The following is a 4635-nucleotide window of genomic DNA, read 5'->3' on the forward strand; positions in this document are numbered from 1 at the left end:
ATTAAAAAAAAAAAAAAAAAAAAAGAAACAAAACTTTTTGGTCTAAGAATTTCTTTGCCAAGTTTCAATCTAAAATTATTTTTTATGGCTACATTATAAATTGCTTAAAAATGGGGTTTATAATGGAAATGGTGACAGATTTAACTATGGCGGCACTAGCAGGCGCCAGTGTAATTACAGTCTTCTCAAGACATAACTTATTACAGGCTACACAGCAGAGCCAGTATTTGTATTTTAATTAAGAAACCTGGATTTTGTTTGTAATAATTGACTGTTATGCCGCCCCTCTTGCCAGGACACTCTTGTAAAAGAGACTCTTGCCTCTAGTAGTCTTTCTTTGTTAAATATTTCAAATACATTTTATATTGTTGACTGGAAGATTACATGCATTTTATAGGTCATCATTAACTGTCTTTTGGTGACTTCAGTTGTTCTATATTTTTTAATGGAGACTTTTGTTCCTCTCATCTGTGACCAGAAGAGGTTTACAGTTTAGGTCTCTGAGAAGCATAACACTATAGCATCTCTGTTATCTGTCCTAATCTGTACCATGCAGGCCTTCCATAAGAAAGCATGTTCTCTGGCTATGCCCTCCTAATGCCGTAGGCAGGTACTACAGACTCTGTTACCCAGTGACACCGAAGCACTCAGACAGTCTCGATGCTGCTCTGACACAGGCAGCACCTGCTGTGCGATATCTCTGCTGAGACACTATGGAGAATTTCTGTTCCTGGACACCGAGCCATATTTACTATGTGCATATAAGCTCCTTTTGTTGTATGTGGCTGGAATAAAAGCTACAGCACATAGTAGCCTCAGAAACATCAGCCAGCAGTGGGGGTTAGGGCTGGATGGGCAGTGAGGCGGTGCCATACAGGATGCTGTCACCTCCCAGCTCCCTCCACCTGCCTCACCCTCTCCCTTTCCCCTCACAGTAGTTGCTACTACCAACATCCCTTGTCAGTTTTTGGCCTTTGCCTTTGTTTCTTGACTTCTTTTCAGTTGTTCATGTTGCTGGAGTGTGTGTCCTTCCACAGCCAACAGTGACAAATCAGCTCTTTATGTGTATGCTCTACAAGCATTGGGTATCTAACAGGAAAACTGTGGTGGTAACTAAGTATTCAGGGAAGGATCTTGATAGGCACAAAATTAAGTAGGTCACACCAGCACATGTGTAATATAACATATTGTAATACTAGTACCTCACAGGCACATACACAAATGAGATCAATAGAAGTGTTTAACATTTTAACTGAAAAACAAAACATGAATTGAAGCAGTCCAGGACTAAAAGAATACGTTTCTCATTATTTTTTTTTTCTCTGATGACTGGCACTGGGTACAGCAAAGCCTCAGCTAAAAGCATTGCTCGCAGCCCCTTTCTTTCTCTCTGTTTGGCCTTGGAATGATGCTGTTCTAACAAACACTATTCAGTCATTTTCCCCCAGGACTATCTACCAAAACAGAGAGATTATCAAAGTTAATTATGTCACTTCCTCTCTTTTCTCCAACACACTCCCAGGCTAAGAAAAGAGATAAAGGAGTCAGCTTTACCAGCAGATCTCTTACAGAAGTTTGCCTCCTGCCAAGAGGACCTTAAACAAGTCTTTGCTGCCTCTGGATTTTCCAAGTGGAGCACAGGGTAAAGAGCATAGGAGACAATCTACTACTACATATTTTGGGGAAAACAAACAAAAAAAAAGGCAAGAAAATAATGGCATAGTCTTGTGATTTTCTTTTGTGTCCTGCAACAGCTATCAGTATTATGTTAGTGAAGAGTTATAATTATGGCCAAACAGCTGAATGAAAATGGGAAGAGTATTTGTTTTTATTTTGTGTCCTTGGAGAACAAATGCAAGAAATTGAAGGGAAAAATACACAGCAAGAAAATTGATAGAAAATTCACAGCAATTATATCACAGGCCTTTCTCAAATATCTATATTTGAGGTTTCAAATATCTCAAATATCACTCTTCACCAGCTATTTATTAAGTGGCATTGATTTAAACTGCATGAGTAAAAAAGTCTGGAAGGTATACTTCAGTGATAATGCTCAGGCAGAAAAACTGGTGAACAAGCAATAATCTATGGGATGACTAGAAAAGCTGGAGTCTGAGCCTAGGATGCCCACATCCAGCCAAGGTCCAGTGAAGTCCCTAGGAAAAGCAAAATCCAATTGATGGAGCAATGGATCATTTTCTAGATCTTGACTTGAGCTCTGCTTTTAATCATGAGAAAGAGAGAAGCTTTTAAGGTGAGATTTCAAGCAAGTTCCAATCAGCTGATGCTATACCAGGGAAGGAGAACCCTTGGCCAGGTTGTTCAAGGGGAGAGGTAGCCAGTGCTGCTTAAGCATAGCTGTGGAGGTGAAAGCAAGGAATCAGGGTGCAACAGCAAGGATTTAGAAAAACCTGATAATGAAAAGGACTGAGAATGAAGAATTTTTGCAATAAGTGCTACTGTAGGTTCAGTTCCCTAAATTCTCTGCTTGGCTATTTGCTAAAACACCTCTTTATCCAATCCTCCAAATACAGCTCAAGCAATATTTCATCACTCAGGAAATGAGAGGGACCAATAAACAGACTGTGTGTGACAATGAAAAGGAGAAAACACCAGCCCATCATCTGACTCCTTTATCCAAACTGACTAGACTGATTACCTTGACATCATGCTTATCAATTCCACATATTTTGGGGGGTTTAGGTCCTTTTTCTAATTCCCAGAAAAGGATGCCTACAAAGGTGAAAGCAGAAACCAGTGGAATCCATCTCCTAGGAGTATGTCTTTGACTGCAGCACTTTGTTATTCTGTGCTGTAGAAAGGAAGTTAATACAGCCATTTTAAAACAGCAAAAATGCAAAAAAGATGTGTTTCAGAAATAAAATTTACAAAAAAGATGTGGAAGAAAAAGAAAATAAAGGGATGATTCTGTCTTCTTCAGTCAACAGGAGAAACTTCATGTTTAAGTTTCTATGGTCAAGCTACAGACACAGAAGTTCTTGAAAACCAAGAGCTTTACAACTTGCAGCATCTCAATATTGTCAAGATTTAGGCTATTCAAGAAGAAAAGAGAGATAACCAAAAATACTATGAGAAGTGATTGCTAGGTCTCACAAGACTGATGCACAAATAGGAAACTAATGAAACTAAATCTCTGCACCAGATATCAATAACAGAAAAAATATAATAAGTAGGATAAAAGATTAAGGGTTTCTATTGAAAATAAAATGCTACTTTTGCAGGATTTGTCAAAACAGAACTTCCTATACAAAATGTACAAGAGCTAAGAGCAAAAGCTTAATTTTGTTTACTTGACAGGAAGCCTTTTCTGTCTCATGTCATTGTGGGTCATTAAATCTCAGAGCTCAACAGGACCTGAGCAACAGGATTATGTGGTATCATTAGCTATTGTCAATCCATGTGCAGGTTCTGCAGTCATCCACCATTTGTTCTCCAAACAAATTGTGGCGCATGACTGCTTCTCAGCTGGAATTGTTGTGGTGACTTCTGTCATAACACTGGAATGATAGGAAATGTTGGCCAAATCATGCAGCCTTTAGTCAGGCAGTGCACCTAATTAAGTCAGTGGGAGACTTTCCTTTCATGCGAACTGTGGAAATGGGCCTGGTTTCTTTAGTCACTCGCAGATTATGATTCCTATCTTTTTTTTTTCTTTTTTGGTACAATACTGGAGAATGGTTTGAACACTGTCTGCCTGTTTAATGTGATAACAATCCAGTCTATGAGGTATCAAACTCCATCCTGTGTAGGGATGGAGTCAGACCTAAAATTGTGTGTTACAGCGCGCGAGAAAACTCATTCTAGCTAGCAGTAAAATGTACTCTGGCCCCATTCCAGCAGAACACTTAATCATATGCTTATCAGTTAAAAGGATGACTCAATTTTACTGCAAATTATGAACACGCTTTTATGCTTTATTGCATCACACCCAGAATGTTTGCACCATTAACCCAGATTAAGATTAAGCAGAGACTGAAAGAGATGAAATGGGGGGGAGAGGTTTAGAGCGAACTGACATTCCATGCACTGCAAAACACAAATGTGATATTTTGATCCCTCTAATACTTTTGAAATGGCTTCTACAATCACTTGCTTAACAGATAAGATCTCTAATTAAAAACTTATGTCTCTGATTTTCAGGTATACTAATTTTTTTAAAAAATAACCTTGTTTTTAAGTCATCCCATCCATCCCACTTGCATTTAAATTGGTGTCATCAGTATTTCAGCTTCCTGACCTGAATAATGTCCTAAGGTCTTTCCTTTTTCTAAAACTATTTCTCTTATTTGCTGTGGATGACACAGTATCCAAAAAGCAGAAATGCTTGCAGTTGCATAAGGCAGTCCCAGCTGCTTGTGGGTGATGACTGAGGGAGGTTACCCGCAGCACTACTGATGAGACTCCAGTCTGGCACAGCTTCTTTTTTGCAGCCACATGCTGTCTTCTGAACCATGGGCATGCCATACTTTTACACATTGACCTGCTTCTAATGCAATAGTACAAGAAGCCTGAGAGAGATTTGTATGATAAAGTAGCAAAGAAATGAGTGCTTTGTATGGATGATATAAACTAAGTTGATTTTTAGTTACTGTGTTTGAAAAAAGGAATGTATCA

This window comes from Athene cunicularia, assembly GCF_003259725.1.
Source record: "Athene cunicularia isolate RWA chromosome 3 unlocalized genomic scaffold, athCun1 chr3_part1, whole genome shotgun sequence".
NCBI classification, from domain to species: domain Eukaryota; kingdom Metazoa; phylum Chordata; class Aves; order Strigiformes; family Strigidae; genus Athene; species Athene cunicularia.